The 20,484-nt window shown below is 39.7% G+C and overlaps 1 protein-coding gene across 1 annotated transcript in view; it reads left to right on the top strand.

The window, feature by feature from the left end:
* Window positions 1–20,484, top strand: part of ARFGEF1 (ADP ribosylation factor guanine nucleotide exchange factor 1) — a 92,431-nt gene that overhangs the window by 779 nt on the left and 71,168 nt on the right. The gene's annotated exons all lie outside the window — the stretch shown is intronic.

Raw genomic sequence — 20,484 nt, 5'->3', positions numbered from 1 at the left:
CCCCCCCCCCCCCCCCCCCCACCTCCTCCTTCCTCCATTTCGTGGGGAGCGGGGGGGATGGGGTCGAGCTGTGACAGGGATTTTTGGGGAACAGGGCTGGGGGGGAGGTGCTTAGTTCTGCCCTGTGTAAAACTCGGGGGGCCCCCTCGGGTGACAGAGGCCGTGAGGGCGCTGCGGCGCCCGGCGGGCTCTCCTCCTCCTCCTTCTTCCTCCCCTTCCTCCTCCTCCTCCTGCCGCTCGCAGGATGAATAGGCAGAGCCGGAGGCGCCGAGCTGAGCCGAGGTGACCTGGAAGCAGACGGCCGGCAGGTGACAGGCAGCGGGGAGGAGACGAGGCGGCGGTGGGGGAAGGAAGGCAGGGACAATGCCCGGGGGGGGTGCGAGGGGCAGCCCCAACCCTCTGGTAACCGGGGGGGGGACGGGGACACACGACACGACACCCCCTTCTCCAGGTGCAGAAGCAGGACAGGAGTGCTGGAGCCAGGCTGTGCAAGGCGTACGGACACGTTCGGTGACAGCGAGAGGAGAATCGGGGCTTGGAAAGCCCCGCTGAGCGCAGGCTGGGTTTGGGGCCCCCGGGTTGCCAAAAGACTTCGGGGGGAATGCCTGCTTTATTTAAACAACACCTGAAGGGGTTGTGGCCCTCCCGTCCTCGTGTAATTGCTTCTGGGTTTGGAGATAATTATTTTAGGAATTCTTGATTTTTTTTGTGCAGTAGTAACATCTGTTCAAATAGGTTCGGTTAAAGAGAGGATTCAGAACACCACTTGGTTGTCCTCAAAATGAAGCCTAAGTAATGTCAATGTAATTTCAAATTCTCTGTTCTTAACATAGTCTATTAATTTCTCTTTTAAAAAATATTTTTCATGTTAAAAAAAGAACAGTACTTTTGTTGTTTTCTCTCTGTCTTTGTCTGTGAAAGGCCCAGACAAATGGAGGGGGAGAAATGGTGGCAGCTCAACTATTTATTTATTAATAATTGAAGGAGATTGGAAAGGGTATTTCTTACATCTCTCATTTATCAATAGAATTTATTCATAATGATCTTATGATTTAGACAGATGGGATTAAACTGATAACCCTTTGGTTTTTCCTTATACAGCATCTTCAAGTTAGAAATAAAACAGAGAAATATCCAGCCAGTATGTCATCCACAGAATTAGATACCAGTATTAATCTTGAGTTACTGCTGCACTTTATCTCAGTAGCAAGATCTGTCTTAGGTATCATCCAGATCCCTCTCGAGCACAGCTCCATTGTGTCACGCACGTTGTAAAGCGAGCCCTCTAGATTGTGCAGTCTGCATCTTTTATGTTCTGAAGGGATCTGTGTGGAGACCCCCCCCAAGCACAAATCCCAGTGATTTCTATGCTACAGCTTGATTGAAATCTTGTGGATCTGATTGCATGATTGGGCCTTAAATAGGAAAATCGCATGGTGTGTGGGTTTACGTGAGAGCGAAGCAGGGAAAAAGAAATACGAGATTGTGTGTATTAGCTAATGTATGTAAAAAAGGTGTCAGCAACCTAAGAAAGATAAAAAGTGATGTTAGTTACCACAGAGCCTTCCTGAAAATCAGTGATATTAGATTATAGCACAATTAAATACCATTGTTGATGACTTGTGAATGTAGTATGTATGGTCTGTTGTCTGCTTTTGTGTATCATGGATACCCAGTTCAGAAGTGGCAATGTATAACTCCTGACTACAGCGCTCGTGTCTAAAGCGAGCTATAAAAAGCTTTTCAGAGAAAAGTAAATATCCTCCCTATTTCACATATAGGCCAGCTGGGTGTTACCAGCTGTGTCTTTTCTAGCAGGATTGGAAATAGAATGCCCAAATTTTGTTTCATCCAGTCTTCATCTCAGAGATCAGAGTGCTTCGATCCTGAAAAATACTTGACTAGACAGTTCTTTGCCACCTTAAGCAAGGAATAAATGCTTCTTATTCCTGAGAAGCTTTTCTTCTACAGACCAGTAAAAGTAATGATAAAGCTTCAATAACATAATAGTTTAAAGTGAGAATGACAGTCTAACTTTAAAGTTTTGTTGGATTTTTTAAAATGCTTCTTGAATAAAATGTAGCTTTTAAAAATCATGGCAAACATGCTCAAATCAAAATTGTATTTTTCAGTTTGAATATTTAGTCTTCACTAAAATTATCTGATACAATACTAAACTCTTCTGTTATTAAGAAGTTTTTTCCAACTTTCCGACGGTAGTAAAATGTTTACTTGTAGTATAACAGATTCTGACTGGTAGCAGTTGTTACTAATACAGAGGTGCGTGTGTTTTCCTGCGTATTTTGACATCATGACGTAAGGAGGACATTAAGCCTATATCTAACAATACAGGATAAAGATACAGGATCTATCACATCATACACCAGGTTTTGTCAGTAATGCAGAATAGTCAACTCCAGGTTTCATGGATCTTTTTGTGCAAGTTTGTCCTGTATGGAAAATGTTCTGTGTATGTGAGAAACATTTCTTTCTCTTCACCTAATAACATATAGGTAATTAGGAATTTCACATTGTGTACTTGCATAGCAGTTACTCTTAAGCTATGTAAGGAGGGAGTTTCTTTACAATTGTTCACTTGCAGAGCATCAGGCAGCAAGCTGCAGGTTTGGAATTAGAATTCCTTTCACAGCCAGTTGCCTGCATTGTGTTGGTTTTGAGCCATATTACAGTCTAGGAAACTTTACAGTAAACATACCTGCATTGTGCATAGTCCATAAAAGGTCTTGAAAAGGAAAAAAAAAAAAAAAAAAACACACCTCCCTAGTTAAATATAAAGTTTTTAATAGAGTGAACAAAAACAGTTAGTGCTTTATTGGAGTCCTGGGTGTGGATTTGTCTGCCTGGAAAGGACTGAGCTGAGCAAAACAGAATTCCCAGTTATAAAGAGGGCTCCATTGTGTACAGACTGGGGACTCAACTCACTTTAAAACCCCAAACTGCAAATATTGTAAAATGATACAAATACGTAAAAAGTACATGGCTTTAAGGGAAGGTGTGTGCATGTGATGCTTGGAAGTCTGAAAGCACTGAATGAAGAGGGCTGAAATTCACCTTTATGAATGTGTATCATGTATGAATGCGTAGCGGGGGGCATTACCTAAACGCCCCTTGGATTGTGTAGCCTGTCATGCAAATATCCTGCTGGATGCAGGATCCTCCTGCAGTGTGAAAGTAACAGTTTGTACTGCCATTGCAGGCACACGTAGGACATAAGTAAGCATTAGTTGTTAGTTTCTCTGATAAAAGGTAAAGTTAGAAGTAGAGCTCTGATTGCAGAAGGGGGAAGATTTATCTTTACTTGAACAGGCTGCTAGATGGTGTGGGACTGTCACTGGCATCATCTTTGTCTCTCTTCTTACCCTTCTTTGTGTAATTTTCCTGTCCTATGCGTATATAGATAATCATGCTCTAAGAGCCAAGTAAGCTGGGTTGGTCAGTACTGAAACGCATGAACCTAATGCCAGTGCTGAGTGCACTGAAAATACTTCCTAACTTGCATCAACAGTCAAAAATGCCTTTTTGAAGACAGCTACAATCTTCCAGATTTATTTTTACTGGAGAGGTGTTGGGTGAACAAAATTTCCCTTCATAGTTTGGGTAATGCTCTTCTCTATAGACTGCATTTCATCTTTTATCAAAATCAGTTGTCCTTTTTAGAAGCAAAGCCTGAGTTTTTAGAGCTCTTTTCTATGGAGATCGGCATGGTATTGTACCATTGTCTGTTGTCTGCATGCGCTATAGGCATTTACTTTCACAATGTACAAGTCTCCATTGTCCACGCAAAGTTTATTTGCTGGCTGTAATTGTTCTCCTGAAACATTTCAGAGTAAGCAAGAAGGATAAATGGAGACTTTTTGCTCGTATAAATAAAGAGACATGAAAAAAAAAATCCTTAATGTTACAACTGCCCTTCCCCCTCGCACGCTGTGCTTGGGCTTTAACCAGCAGGGTTTGTGTGGTTAACATCTCGTGCACTCTGCAAAGGTTTCAGACTTGGCATGGTAACAGTAAGGTTTAGCTGGCCCCATAAACTGCTTTTCAGGTTGCCTTCTGCATCTGAGGTGTAAAGTGCTGCTGATGTCAAATTTATGGGGCTAATTTAAGAGAAGCAGCATACAGTGGGAAGTGTCCTCGATGTAAATGTAATCAGTTGTTGGCTGAGCAGAACGGCGGTGCTGACAAGCCTTAAGCTCCCTTCGGAAAGGGAATGGTTGGCAGGGTGCACTTAAATACATTTTTGTAGAAAACAAGGTAGATTGTATTTGGGCTGGGAAAAGGTTAATGGAAAATAACCAAATAATTGCTTTTTGTCTTAGCAGGAAAAAAAGGGGGGGGGTACCTTTTTTTTCAGGTGGAACTCTGACTTTAAAATGCATCTTCAATTAAAGATCTTGGTATTTTGAAAGTTTTAATGCTGATTTTCACTATCTTTTAAAAATCTAACTGGGAGAGACTTTAACACATCTATGTAACGCAGGGCAGCTTTTAAATATATCTGTTCTGCTGGTTATTTTAGAGCAGTGATTGAAATGTTTGAAGCCTAAAAAGAAATGTTGTTGTCATGTGACTGCTGTGTTTATTTCTTACAATGAAATGTGTTTCCCGTTTGGTGGTGGGTTTTTTTTCTGAGTTGGTCCTTCTGCAAAACCTTTTCTGCTATGTTACTCCTCTAATTGTCATCTTTTTCTCTCTTCCCTTGGTTTTCATCCATATTTCTTGCTTATCTCTAGCAAACCCCTCTTTCATTTATTTTTTTTTCTAGCACAACAGTATCCCTTCTTGTGTTTTTGGGTCGTATAAAATTAAAAATAAGAAATAACTTGGCCATTGACATCAGATACATGTTTCAAGCCTTTTCTGGAGGCTTTCAGGGAATAACCAGGATTGAGCTAGCATTTTGATAGGATGTTGTTCAATGCCCTAACTTGTTTAGCTGTCAGGGAGGACGGTCGCATGGGTGTTTACAGACAGGGAGCATGAGCCAGGGGTGTTTTAGTCAGCCTCTTTCCTGTTTTGAGAGAAACTCCTATCTGAAATCACGGGCTCGCAAAGGCCAAGATGAGGAAGCCTTGACTTTCTGGGGGGCAACCTGGCTGTCTGGTTTGGGCTTGTCACTGGTGTTCATATTTTTAAATCTCTGAGTTAGTACCTCAAAGTAAACAAATGCTGCCAGGAGACTGGGAAGTAAGACTGGCAATATCACGTGTGATTCTCAGTCATTTCTTTAAAAGCCAACAGCAGATCGGTGACTACGACTTAAAAAAAAGCAGGGGAAACTGTTTTGTGTTTCCTGCATCAAGCCATCGAGTTTTCTTCTGTGATGTGTGAGTTGGTGGGCTGCTGGGTATCTTTGTCTGGCAAAGACAGCTGAGCATCGAGGGATGCACGTCAGGGCACTTGTCTGGGAAGGACAGCAATCATCAGAGCTTGAAGTGACTTGGCAAACACAGCTGCACATTTAGAGAAGGAGGAAGAGAGGTACCAAAGAAACAAGCGAGGAAGAAGCTTTCATCTGGTGGAGGAGGCAAAAGTGCATTGCGCATGTCTGCAAGCAGAAAATATGTGACCTGGCTGTGCCAGTCAGACAGGTACGGGGCAAGTCATCTGTGCACAGCTGGCAGTGCCACCATGCCCTTTCCGTGGGTAAACAGAAGAAACTGTAGGTTATTGTTGGGCAAACCAAATCTCAAAGTACAGTAAAGCACATCCAAAAAGTCTCCAAGTAGCCAGGGAAGACAAAAAATATTCTTGCGGGATTTTATGGAAAGAGAATATTGTACAAGGACAGCTGAAGAAATGAAGTTCGAGTGAATTGAACAATGGTGGTGTGCTTTGTTTCTGTGAAACACACCTGGACATACCTGGTGTCAGAACTCCAAACTTAACCAAAAAACCCAGCGTATGTAGTTTATAGATACCTTCATGGATGCAGAGGACTCTAAATAAAAATAACTGTTTTGAGGAATAAGGTATATGGATACTTACGTGCTACTTCACATTTTGAGTGTAAATGTAATAGAGCCACTAAAAATAGGCCTGTCAAGTCCCAAGGGTTTGAAATACCTGGTAGAACTCCATTATTGATTGCCAGTACGTCTTAGGACACTGAGAAGATTCCAAAGGACGAGAAGAAATCCACTACTGTGCCAGCACTGTTAAAAAGGATGAACGGGCTGACTTAGGTAATTACTGGGGGATTGGCCTGATGTTGGTCCCAGGCAAGGTAGTGGAGCAGCTGACACGAGTGAGAACAAAACTGCCAGTCAGCAACAACTTGAGAAAGATTTAACATCCCCCTGTCCAGTCTCCTCCCCCACAAAACAAAACCCACCACCCCTACTAGGTTAAGTTTTTAAAACACATCAGAAAGTACTTTTTCCACATTTGTCAGAAGTAATAACTGTCAAACTGGTAGGGAAAAAGACTGATAACATTTTGTTTGAATTGATAAATACTGACAGATTGTTTGTGCTCCCCTCCCCCTCCCCCCCTCCCCATGTTGCTTATTTTCACTGTGCCTTAGCTTTTAGGTACCTTTCTTGAGGAAAGGGATCTTGAGGATTTTGCTTGTGTTTCTTCATGGGCTTCTGGGTTAGATGATGAGCTTGAAGTTGGGGGAGCAAGAGATCTTAACAGAACTTGAACGCTTGAGAAATGTGAGCTCTTACTATGATGCTGCAGTTGAGCAGCTTTGAAGCCTGGATAGCAAATGTGAAGGTTATGCTGACTCTACACCTGATACAGCTTTTGGAGTAATGTTACTCTTGGTTCCAGCAGTGTGTGGATTTTATTGTCTGGAGACATGCTTGGAGAGCCGCATAGGGAGGAAAAAAAAAATCACCAGAATTACGTTTCTTAAATCTGTTTGTTCTGGGTAAGGAAACAGTGGGCTGGTTTTATGAATATCACGTCTTGTTTTGGTTTTCCCCCCAAAGTGTGTTTTAATTCAAGGAAAAATTGTTTCAGAGTTGTCTTGCATCTGGCTGTGCTTTTCAGGAGTTTGTAAAATGCAGTCCCACTGGCTGCTTCCTCTTAATCTGAAAAAGAAAAAATGGCACACTGGGTTTCATGGCAATTAGGTGAAATTAGGCATCTGCTTTTAAGCATAGTACCAAGAAGCTTGCTTACGTGTTGGGGAGGTGCTGTTTTAAGTGGGTGTTTGCTCACGTGCACACAATAACAAATAAAACTTTCATTTTGAGAGGGAATTTCAGTTCCTTCTTAGTCACCTGCCCACTGATCTTCCACTCTTCAGCCTTGACAAATACCAAAAACTTCCTGAACTGAGTGATAGCTGCTGCACATGAGAGTGTTTACTCTGCAAAGCAGGCTACTCCTAGCTTTTTTTAAAGCTGTGATCAAACACACTCTTGCTAGTGAAGGATCCCAAAGCAGTAATGTGTTTGATTGCAGTGTTTGATTAGATTTCTAAAATACCTCCTTGTTCAGTTGTTTTAATCTATGCTATCCTCTTGTGATTTGGGGGTTTGAACAAAAGCACAATTTTTCAAGAGCATCTTGGGGAGACTTGAAAAAACTTTAAAATAGATTTGCCCCTGCCTAGTTCGATAAACTCAGGTGGCCATTCTTTAACTGGCTCAGATTCCGTTTTCTGTGAGCACATTGGTCTTACATTATTCAATTTTCTGCTAATCAGAGTTCATTCTAATTGTTTTATCTAACTAGCTCTTTTTGTGTCTGATGCGTGTCTTTTGTATCACATTTTTGTCTTCTACTATAGACTCGTACTGTAGAATTATATACACATACAAACAGCTAAATTTTACCAAAACTGAGAGTTTTTAGGGCATCACTGGCATGACTGTTATAGAGTTTTTCTTTTTTTTTTTTCTTCTTTTTTTTTTTTTTATAAGTTGACTTCAGTTCAGAATGTATTACTTTTATTCCCCCCTGACTTTTTTGGTACCCCACGTACTACGTAAACTAATCTGGTATGAGACTGCATGGTTATTGGTGTTACCCCATTTAATACTGAGGTTCTGTTCAAACGTGCAATGTCTGTAGTCCTACTCCTTAATCTTTTTTCATTTCATGTATTTCATGGGTCAGAAAAAAAACAAGAATATATTCTTAAGAGAACTGAAAATAATACAGATTTTCGTGTCAGCAGGGTTTATTCAGTCTGTGTTTTGTGTCTGTTCTCAAACACACAGGGAGATAAATATGAAAAAGGCGATCCATTGCTAATGCAGATTCTGCACTCGTCATTAGCACTTGCTGTGCCGATAATCTTAACAGGTTTTTGGAACATTACCCTTTGTTTTGCTTACAAATACCAGTGTGACTAGGTGTGTAAATACTTCATGTCAACAGATTTCAGTCAGTGCTGGATGCAGAGATGCTTTACTGCTTTATGTTTTGACTTGATGTAAATGCGGGGATCTCAAGTGTCCATTTGTGTCTGAATAACCAGGAGTGTCTGAATAGCCCCTGTGCTTCAGTACTGCAGACTGCAGCTTTGCAGTTAGAGAGAAACCAGGGAGAACATACAGAGTTTCAAATTGTGATCAAAATGTTGGGGTTTACTAGGAAGATCTTAAATAACATTTTGTTCTACAGGGCTCAGCTGTCCAGGTACAGTTGAGGTACGCTTACACAATTTTAAATCAATTCTGCAAATTAAATACTTAAGAAATCATTTTGCAATGTAAGTAGGGTGGCACTCGTTTGATTTCTTTGATGGCTCCAAATCACATAAATTTTAAAACTGTGCTACAAATTAAAATGGCTGTGCTTGAACAAAATTGTGTATTTTTTAATGCAGATAATAAGCACAAAGTAATGGTAGTGGCCTTTGAAATGAAGTTTTTTTTTGCAAAAGTGTGCTTTTGTTGTGTGCAAAATTAGCACACCAGTGCATGCCTTGCACACAGCCTTTCAGGTTCTAGCAGTGTGTGTGAAGGTCTGGATGGTGCTGTTGCACAGACCAGGAGCTTTGCAGCTGGTATAAAATCAGGTGGGTTTTGCAGGATCTCAGGGAAGCTAGAAAATCCAGTCTGAACTTTGCGTGCTTCATTTGGCTAATGGACCGTGACATCTGCAAGAATGCAGTGCTGGATCTTGTGTGGTATATGGGAAAGTGGATAGGAATTAATTAACTTCTGTTTTCGTTACTCTGAAATGGAAACAGAGCTTTACAAGTGCTATAAGTAAAGCAGCTAGAATAGGACAGCCGTGTTTGCATAAAATTCCAAAAGCTGGGTAAAGACTGCCTAAGTGCCTGAGAAGCATGATTAAAATTTTCTTTAGCTGCGGTGAATTAAATTCTTAAATGTTTTCTACTTGTAATTTAGGACATGACACTTTCTTTTGTGTGATTGTGTGCTCAAAATTACACATTTAAATAGATCTAGACTGCTTAGAAATTTTACAGTGAAGGGAGCTTTCTTCTTTGAAATTCTCTCTCGCACTTGGCACAACTATGGGGAAAATAGACTGTGATGGTTAGCGGTCTGGAGGAGCCATAGGTTTGTGCCTTAACAGTATATACAAGTATAATTTTGAGGAACTTTTTTTCAAAAAAATGGTTTCATCTACTATTTATTAACAATATCTATAATTTTTTTTAAAAAAAAGCTTGATCAGCACAGATTAGTTATAATCTAGTAGATGCCTCTGTGATGATCCACATTTGTATGCACTTGATCCCAAATAGCCTAGAAATAGCCACTGAGTTATGCACTGGTTTCTGAAATACGAGGAAACGTCCATCATTCTTGCAACAGCAAATAGCTAGAAAGGCCACATGTCCTAGCGTAACAGAGAAAATGATTTTGGAAGTTCTTTGACTGTTCTAGTTTGTAACAGAGTTTATTTTATGCATATGACAAAGCCTTTAAAGAACAAGTAGGAGGGGCACAAACTCAGTGCAGTAAAAAATGTAAGTAATTGCTGTTACACAGAAATTCTACGCGTTTAAAAATTCAGCTGTGCTAGTCGATGCAAGTATAGTTTGTAGTAGTCATTTATTATGAACTTGTGGACCTAGTTAATACTGAACTGAGTGCCGTAACACTCGTGTTCTTCATGGCTGTGGTAAGCAGGGGTCAAAGAAGTACTTCGCTGTAACACCGCGTACAGCGTGGACGGACTTAATATTGTGTGGTAGGGACCTTTAGAAAGTACTTTTCCACACGTCTTCTGATCTGAACCCGAGAATAAAGGAAAAGTTGTCATATGAGTACTTGTCTTAATTTAAGCAGCCTGGACTTTCAAAAATATTTCTTTAAGATGTGAATGAGAGATAGGAGATAGGGAAGTAAAGGTACCATTGTATTAATAATGTCATGCATATGGTGCTGGGATGAAGGGGGCAACACTGGAGCTTTCATGGTAGTGCCATGCTCATATTCCTAATTCTTGTATTCATTCATGTTAGTCTGAGCTGCTTCCTATGTCAAAATCTAGTGAGGAAATCACAGGATATTTAATAATAGTGTGATCACTTTGAAAGCTTCATTTGAAAGATCTCACATCAGGACTTTTGATTTAAAGTTTGAGCTTTCAATTACAAATAGGAATTTTTGCTCAAGTGAAAATTACAGAGCTGGTATGGTTGTAGCCTTTTTTGGAGGCATACCAGAGACAGAAAAATAAACTTCAGTCCACACTTCTTTGTTATTCAGTATATTTTTTTCCTCTTAAATGTGGTTTGACAAAGTTTATAGATAATCATTAAATTATGGCTATCTTGTATCTGGAAAAGACACTGTTGGGCTTTTCGTGTGATTCAGAGCCATGGCGAGGTGGGAATGGCATAATGCTTTTTAACTAGAAGTTTACCAGTAGCATAATTCGTGTATGGACTCTCACATGGCCTTTAGAGTTTTAGTGCTTGAAAAGTCTTCTAATGTCATTAGTTTTGCTTCTTGTTTTTTTTCCATCCCTACTTACAGATTGCTTTTGAAGTTGCTGTAGTGAGCAGGCCACTTAATGGGAATTGCATGTATTTTGGCAGTTTCTGAAGGTATCGTGGAACTTCTAAGGCTCATTCCAGTCTGAAATAAAGAATAGAAATTCTGGAACTTCTGGAAATGGCCAGTTTAAAAGGCAATTTAAAAGAACAAAAAAAATATTCAATGAAATCTCTACAGTAAGAATGGAGGTTAAAAATAAAATGTAGATCTTCCCATATTTCAAAGGGATCTTCCAGTTTCATTCTAGCTCTCCCTAGCACTTCAGACTGCACAGGAGTTTATTGCCCTAGGTTGTGCCTAGTCTCTGACAATTCACGCTGTTTGTTGCTTAACAGAAAGGTACATGAAACATTGAAAATATTATAGCAAATGTCTGCCCCTGTTGTCAGGTAGCTATCTAAAAGCAGTTTGATCAGTTCTAATTCTGGATTTTATTTAAAGACAACAAAAGGTTCTGAATAAACCCATCAAAATAAATGGCTTCTTTGAGATAAGTATGTTCACGTGCCTGGCTTGGAATAATCCTGGGGGGTTTGTTTTATTCCATGACCCTGGTCTCTATGTTTATTGCACCTATTTAATAACTTGTATGCTTGTGTTCGTGAAGGGGACAGCAGAGGTGACATGACTTTTCATGACTTTTCTTACCTTGGGTAAAGTGTGAAACTTGAGCATCTTCGATGTACATAACAGTCGCTTGTAGTAGCTGTTTTTTAAAAGTATGGAATAAGAACGGGTCATCATTGGTATGCGTATGTGCTTACTCCCAAAAGAAACTTTCAGAAAAAATGAGGCTATTAGAGGGATCGTGTTACCTGACAAAGTATTAATGAAGAGGTGGACTGTGAGAAGTGGACGTCTGGCTTTTGTGCATGCTGCCAAATGGTCCAGAAACAAGACTGAGAAGCATAATGATGGTCTTGTTCTTCTGCAGCAGCAGCCTGTCCTTGCCAGAATGAATACAAGGCATCAGTAAAACATTTATTTTAGTCTTCAGTTGTGACCAAGAAAGCAAATGTGCAAAGCTGTACATAGCAGAAAAAACAGAGAAGTCTCAAGAAAGATTTTCATAATTAGGTAACTAGGTCAAAAGCAAATGTATGTGTAGTTGCATGTGAATGCCGGATGTCTTTAAAAACGGTCACCTCAAATATCAGTGGTTCTAAAATGAGATGCTGTCTTAAGAGATCAGGAATGTGGAGGGATTATCTATGGAAAAGTCTTAATTGCGCAGCATTGATTATGTAGGTATGAACATTTAATTTGCTGTACTTTACAGAAAGCTTAGTCATATTAGGTAAATAAAACTGCAGTTGCGGGTGACATTGAATAAGCAGCTCTTGAGTCCCACTCAAGCAGGAATTGGTTCAGGATGTACCTTCTGAAGGACCTGGTCTGTAACTGTGAGCATTCTCATCGTGCCATGCTCAAGCATATGCTAAAATATCCTCAAATCCAGCTTCATCTTCATAATCATGAAAATGACACATTAAAACACACCTTTTTATTTCTAAAAAGTAATAAAGAATTGAGGGCACTTTGAAGGGAGAAAAATGTGAACAGCTAACAGTGATTCTTTGTCATGTGTTTTGTTAATGCTTAGAGTAACTGTATCCCAGCTATAAATAAAAGCTTATGAAAAGCCTGTGATAAAGTCAGTATGAATAAATAGCAAGAAAAAATGGACCCATGTCTGTATGGCCTGTAGATGATAATAGTATAACAGAAGCATATGAGGAATATAAAGGATTTGAAGGAAGACCAAAATCTATTTGCCTTGTTTTATATGGAAGTTGGGGAAGCTTCTCACAGAGAAATGCCAAGAAATGAGTTAGAAGAGTTTTCCCAATTAGAATTTTAATCCAAAATACATATTAACTCACTGGGAGTAGGATTTTTAAAGGGTCTCTAATTTCAAATTGCTGAAGTTTAATAACCTATATATAACTGTTATAATACTAACATTTCATTGATTGCTAATGAAGGAAAGGGTTGTACTCCGTGTGAGTGGCGTGTCTTTTTTGTTTTTTAAAGAAAAAGTGCTAATGGAGTAAGTGAGCTGGGAGATCTCAAGAGCTTCAGACTGGCAAATGTGAATCATAACAAAGAATGAAGCTGCTAGAGAACAGAATGGTGCGCGTGCCATAGTGAGGAAGCATCAGCACATACTTCACGGGGGAGACCTTACCATCACGGGTCTCCATCCAGTTTTGACCAGTGGAGATCATCACGGGTCTCCATCCATCTCCACGGGTCTCAATCCGGTTTTACAGTATGCTTCAGTTCCACTGAACCATAACCAGGTTGCTCACCCACAGATCTTGAAGGTACTGACCTGCTGAGGAGTAAAAATGTTTGCCCAACTGAGTAGTATTCCACTTCTCTTGAGGTTCATGCTGTTTTGGGGTGAATTGTGAGGTGACAAAGGTTGACAGAAGTAAATATTTACAAGAGCAAAATCAATCTGTAGCTCTGTTATACTGATCCATTTGTGGAGAAAATGGCAGGAGTGGTGATAAATGCAAACTAATCCATATGCACAGGAGAGGGGAGGTGGAAGAGGTTTGCTGGTCTAAATTGTGTGCACGCACAGGCGCTCAGTAAGACTTTTATCCGTTAGTGGGAAAAGAATTGGAGTTGCTGTGAGTGATTCTGTGGAAATATTGATTCCTTTTTCAAAAAGACAAATAGGAAAACAAGAAAGAAAAAAATGAAGCTGTAAAAGCGCTTTATAAAGATATCATGTATTCCATACATAGTTCTGCTCGCTGCTGTCAGCCAAAGAGATGGTGGAGTTAGAAAAGATGCACAGGAGGTCAACAAGAATGATCAAAAGTATTCTAGAAGATATCGAGTAGACTATTGCCTCTTGCTTCCTGGCATTAAAAAGCAAGGAAGATGGAGGTGGAGGAAGTCTGTGAGATTGTAAGTGGCATAGACATGAAGGGAGAACGGTTAATTGTAATTTCTCATTATGCAGGTATGGAGAACCTGTAAAGAACTCAGCTTATTTAAAGTGAAACAAAAAATACTATTGCCTGCACCTTCTAATTACATTGATCCCAAAAGTTGAAATGGCTTAAGTGATTACAGGAAAACAGCAGGGGTTGTCAAACCTGAAGGAACAGTCCTTGTGCAGAAGAGCGTGAGCCAGGGGTGGCTAGGTGCTGGTAGGAGGGGCGGCTGCAGCATTCTTTCCCTGCTTTAATAATCTGCATTTACTTAAGCTTATGCTCTTGGCTTCTCATGGCAGCAAACTACAGGTTTGTTGTCAGGCTATTAAGAAAGATTTGCTGTTCTTGTATCTTTATGGCCAATCCAGTTCACTGCCTTTAGTTCTGGTTTTTGGATTTGCTCTCCCAGTTCTCAAAGTTTACAACACTGGTCTGGTTATCCAGCTCATCAGACATTCGTTGGCTGGCAAGCCTAATTAGTTGCCATTGTGCCTCTTATTTGAAATTTACGTTCCTTTACCTCATTGCATCTGCTATCTGTGGTGAAATAGCTTTTGAGCTGGGTAGAGCAAAAGTTCAAAACTGTTGTTACTGAGTTGTCTCTGAGTTTTTTGTTGTTTTATGTATTAAAATGCATGCTTAACTACAAAGGAAAAAGTGTTTTGTTAGCTAAATGTATTCAAGCTACTGCATGAAAATTCCTGTCTTATGACATGCAATTATAGTAAAAATACTGCTTTTTCTGGGAATGGCATCATGAACTGAAGGTATACTAATTCTGGAATGAAACTTTGCATGTAGGTGTAAACAGCTGTGTAGTATCTGAAGCAGGAAGAACAGAACGCTTGTGCAACACAAGGAGAGCTGAACTGGTGCAAAATATGCCACAGCTTCATTTTCTAATCAATATTTCATCGTAAACTTTGATTCCTAAATAAGCCAACTACATAAATGAAATGGTCTTTTGCTTTATATTTGAGTTTCTGTCTTATATAGCACTGTATTTGCATAAAATGTTACATTTGCAGCTGTAATGCTATTGTGAAAATGTTGGTACTGATACTAAAGAAAGATTGCGGAATTGGCTTTGTGACTTAAATTCATGTTATCTGTCACTTGTTCTTCTGTTACTGGGTTGTTGATCCTGTCATAGGAGCATAAGCTCTTGAAACAGAACTCGGTTAAAAAGTAAGATGCTGAAGGTTAGGGGGGTCTTCATGTGTGTCGGGTTTGCTGCATGCCCCTGACCGTCCTTGGCTGGCTCTGTGCTGCCTTTGGAGAAGGGCTCAGAGGAGTCCTACAGCACACCGCGCGGCTTTCTTGGCTGCTGATTGCTGGGACAGCGTGCCTTACAAGACGTTAGACAGCATACATGGAAACACGCAGATGGAAATGTCTTAATATCAAACCAGATCCTACCTTGAACGTGATAGTTTGTGCCTCTGAATGTAGGTTCTGTTGAATGTTTGGGGTGCTTTCTCGGTCATCAATACACACAAAAATGTTAGTATCAATTGAATTTTAAGAGTTATTCAGATATGTAAGAGAACTGTTTCTGTTGAGCCTTTTATTTATCTCACTGTTTGACTGCAAAGGAATAGTGACACAGTGTTCTTGTGTAACGGGTATTTTAGAAACGTATAGAGTAGAATCAGAGAAATGTCGATTGCGTTGAAAGCAGGGCCTGAGATTAGGTTGAGGGCTGTCTCAAGCAGTAGTGCATTTCCAGTGGGGCAGATTGCCACTTCTCCAGGCAGCCTATTACAAAAGGGTAAGAAAGTGGCAGCAGCACATCAGCCTACGCAGAAGTTTCTCTCTCACGGGGATGTATACAGTGGAAGACTCCAGCAATTATATTACACATGGGTGAGAAAATTTCTTACTATCAAGTCTTTATTTATTTATTTTTGAGTCAAGCTGCTCGTATTTGTCTACTTTGAGCGTAAAAGGTCAGACTAAAAGATGATCTTCAGAAAGAAGCAGCTCATTGTGTCCCTGCAGATGAAGGATGGATTCAGAAGATTCTGTTCTGTGTATGTTTGATTTCAGATAGGGTTTTCAGACAGATGGAAGTGATTGGATTGAAAATGTTTTCCCTGTTTTTAATGTAATTTTACTTCTGCAAAATTTGTTTCTGCTTCTCATGTTTGTATTCATGTTTTTCCAAGCGAAGTACGAGGGATGTGCTTCAGTTTTTGATCTTAAAAATGAGGGAAAATAGCCTACTGTATTAACAGAGAAGAAAGGTCTGACCTGACATAAAGAGGGACAATGTGTATTACCACAAGCTGTCTTTCTGTGCAAGAAATGATACTATATTTCTGATAGCTTTCACCAAGAATACCATATATAAACCATTCTTTTATTTGCCTGCACTTACAAGTTTCAGTTTTAACTTCCAAAATACAAAAGAATATGTTGGTTTGGAGTAGATAGGCATATTTTTCGTAAGAAGTTTATCAGGATGCCTGATTAACAGTGGAAGAGGCTAGAAGTATATCTTCTGACTGCAGTTTCAGCCCTGATCTATCTTCTGAATCAAACTGTTAGTTAAATGTTTGTGGTGTATCTTGTGCTCTGCCGAGTTAAAATTTCCTCGCCAAGCTGTAGGTTAGATCTAGGGAGCACAAAAAGCACACATTAAATACAGAGACGTGTGTATGTGTGAAATTGTGTATATATACATGCACCCAATTTTGGAGGGATGTATAGCCTGAAACTTCTACTTTCTACTGTGAACTCCAAATAGCTAAATTCAGTGCACAAAGGGAAAAATATAAAGACTTAGATCCAAATTCATTTCTTAAAGGATGCATCACAAAAACTGAGGGATTTAGATTTCTCTGAACGTCATGAGGGCAACATACCAAGTTATTGTGGCACATAAGGAGTTATGATTCATCTCCTCTAGAACTAGGCAAAACATGTTGCACAATGGTAAAACAGCAGAGGTACTGGTTTCCTGCTAGCTTTGAGGAAGCGTTAAGCCACCGCGCTCAGAGAGTGTCTGCAGTCCTGCTCTTACACGTGGCACAAGCTGGACTTTTGCTGACTGAAAGAAAATGTTCACACAGATGAAGTGCTGAGAAAATCGATAGAGGACTGGATGTTTTGAGTCATTTCTGTTTTTCCGTTGATAAATACATTGAGGAACTAATGCATCACAACAGTTGAATCAGATAAGCATTTTTTTTTCCCTATACTGTTTTTTAACTTGCACAAACTACTCTAGAGCAACCTGATTATGTAGTACCTTAAACCATTAAATTTTGTCACCGCTTAAGGCTCACTTTTTTTTTCCTCCTCAATCTACTCACAGAATTAGGTTTCAAATTTAAGTCTTTCTAGTGGAATTACATGAACCTCATACACGTGGAGTGCTTTATAACGTTGCCTTGCATGATAGAGAAGATGTGAATGTGAAGTCTGTCCTGTCTCATTTCATTGAAGACATAATTATGTCGATTTATAATTCCAATTTTATAGAAGTTGTAATCCTTAATTAGTTTCACTTACCTTGTTATGGGTTAGTTAGATAGCACTTAGGATTCTTGGCAAGAGTGTTTGAAAAGTCAAATCAATTATTAAGGCAGAAAAGCTGCTTATTTGTCTCAGAAGACTTGCAATGGTGTTTCTGGGTCAGCAACTTGGTACTAGGTAAGAGAGAGACGGTAACGAAATTCTCCTACACTGATCAGTGTAGTGTGTGCTAATACACTAAGTAAAATCGTGCTTTCTTTAAATTACAATTACTCCAGTCAAAATCATTGTAGTATATCCTTTTGTCAGGCTTCTCTAGGGGGGTATCTGAATTTGGTTGTTTCTCTGCAGCATTTTGCCCTACCATATTCCTTAGTAAAGAAATAAATTACCTCCCTCAGCACACATTTCCACGTTTCCACATTGAATTTAATTTTCTGTTCTTCTGTGATTCCAGTCTGTTATAATGTACACCCCACACTTCCCCATCAGTAGCAGTAATCATGGCTAAAGCATTTGTTTTCTCTTGTGTTTCTACCCTCAGCCACATGGTAAAACCACGTGAAGGAACCCGTCCAAGTTTAAAAAACAGAATGAAAGTTGAACTTCAAGTTAAAAAGTTCAACTTTTACTTTCTTAATATAGTATAACTGTTTTGCTTTTAAACTGGTAAGGTTCCTGTGTAAACATGCACAGAATTGTACTGCCGTATTTTGGCTGCTGCAGTGATGAGGAAGGTCACGTCACATAAAGCAGCCAAAAGGGTTGTGCCATTCAATGCATTGAACAATATTCTTAATTTTTTCTTCCTGAGAAGTGTTTTCTTGGCTTGTGTAGTGTTTTGATTCATCTATCTGCATACGACATATATGTTGTTTAGTTTAAGGAGGAAAAGATGTTATAAAATCAAAATATCTGAGGGGACTGTTGTTTTTAAAAGGCGTTGCTACTGGCTTCTTTTTTGTTGGATAGCTGTTGCTGTGTGTGTGTGCTTGGATAGAAGCCTCCGGAATGAGGACTTACACAACTCACAAGAATCTAAACGTAGTATGTGAGAAAGAAGACCCAATGAAAACCCAAATTACCAAGCTATTTAAACTCCGTGTCCTGGCAGTGATTGTGTAAGGAGCGTGCAGTTAGGAGGAACCGCCTTCTTCAGTGGTCACCCTCCGTTGGATTGGGTGAAGCATTATTGGGAAACCGGGCTTCTCAGTAAGATCCTTTCTGTAGTCTGGTCAGGTGCCTGTATTTGGTAAGAAAGCAAATTGCTTGCATATTAACGCATCTCTTCAGCAGCTTGTGCCACCAGTTCTGAATGTGAAACCAGTGTCTGGGTAGTGGGAGGAGATATCAAAAAGGGCTGGAACAAGGTGTACTTTAAAGGTGTGTACTGTTTGATAAAATAAAGATATATTGCTATCCTCTTAACCGTGTTTTAAAAATGTAAATAAAGTCTGCTTCCGTTCTTGGATTTTGATCTAAGTATAAGAAATTTCTTTGAGGAGTGAAGACCCAAGTTTGGATACCGCTGGGAGTTTGCTGTAGATTAAGAAAAGATGGGGACTCATAAAATACCAGAGGGAAGCAGAGGGATTTACTGCTACAGAAAACGAGATTTTCTGCCACATATTAGAAATGCTAGTGAGTGCAATTCAGTTATTCTTGGCAATGTGCGACCTACATCTGTGTCCCCTTACTGTGAAGAAGAGTGAAGCAACTTGAGTGACAGTATTTTAGACATGGGGTTTAGCAAGTAGAAAGATTATTACAGAAAACCTAGTCCTGAAACACCCTGGATTGAACTATTCTGAATTAATTTTAAGCAGAAAGAGCCCAACAGAGTAGTTTCTTCTTTTGAAGAAATTTGCCGGTGATGCTCTGTTTGAAAACATCATACCTAATGACCCGAAGGAGTAGGTAGTGAGGTTGGCTCCGTCGAGACAGGTTGAGTTTCTGAATTTACATCAGTTGCGTGTTCCCAAATGATAACTATGTTGTGAGCAAGGGAGGGGAGAAGTTATGGCTCTGTCTGTATGAATGGCAGTCTGTAAATAAAGTTCAGAAGATTGCTTTGCAGATGAAAAGCCCAACAAGGACCATCAGACGCAGCTGCTGTGTTTTGAGTTGCAGATGTGAAAGCAGAGTAATACTTCAATGTGAGTTGCTGCAAACCTCCAACAGATCGGAAGATACAGCATAGGACATGACAACACACCATTTTCCTTCCTTATATTAGCTCTTGCTTTAGAGCATTAGTGCAGTTTGAAGTTTAAGCACCTCACCTGTACCAATTTTCATGTTCCTATGTATGTGCGTGTATGTGCACATTCTTATATCTCTACACAGTTCAGAGGGTACCACTCCCTATTTTTCTAACCTATCGAGATAATCTAGAGTACTTCAGTTGGTTAGAGGTTTCAGGGTTTTGTAAGAGGAGGGTCTACACTGAATCTTATGAAGAGTTGTCAGACTTGAAATATAGCTGGTGTTTGGAGCATTTCTAAAATCATGTGATTAATTGGTGCTTCCTTAGTTATTCCCTCGATACCTGTAAACATGAAATTGGAGCTGTGTAATAAGTTGTGATGGAAAGCAGGTAGAAGTGTTCAGCTATACTCTTAAGTCTGCAGTGTGAGTCCATACAAGAATTACTTGCTATTTATTATGTTTTTATGTTATGTTATTATTATGTTTGGTCTCAGTAGTATGCTGCGTGAAGATCACAGCAGTGACTTGCTTAAATCTGCACAGAGCCTTGCTCTTTTCTGTCCTTGTACCATAGCCGTGTGAGCTGTGATCTTGCAGACAGAGGAGACAAAGTAGAGGAGAAAAAGTTAATGGACCACAACAAATAACAGCAGTCAGAAGAGCAGATGCATAAATAAACTAAATCTGAGGGTCTTTGCTAAGGTGTGGGCTCTGGAGGTTGAGGGGAAACAAACACCCATGGTATACTACAGTAGGGAGAATGTACATAGTTGAAATTCACGCTTTGGTGCTATACATGTTTGTAGCTTTATCTGCATTTCTTCCACTCCTGTCTCTCATTAGGTTAAGGTTAGCTTTCTGGGTTAAAACAGAACAAAAACTGC

The sequence above is a fragment of the Oxyura jamaicensis genome, chromosome 2 (genome assembly GCF_011077185.1).
Source record: "Oxyura jamaicensis isolate SHBP4307 breed ruddy duck chromosome 2, BPBGC_Ojam_1.0, whole genome shotgun sequence".
Classification (NCBI taxonomy): domain Eukaryota; kingdom Metazoa; phylum Chordata; class Aves; order Anseriformes; family Anatidae; genus Oxyura; species Oxyura jamaicensis.
This window is presented reverse-complemented; position numbering and strand designations above follow the sequence as displayed.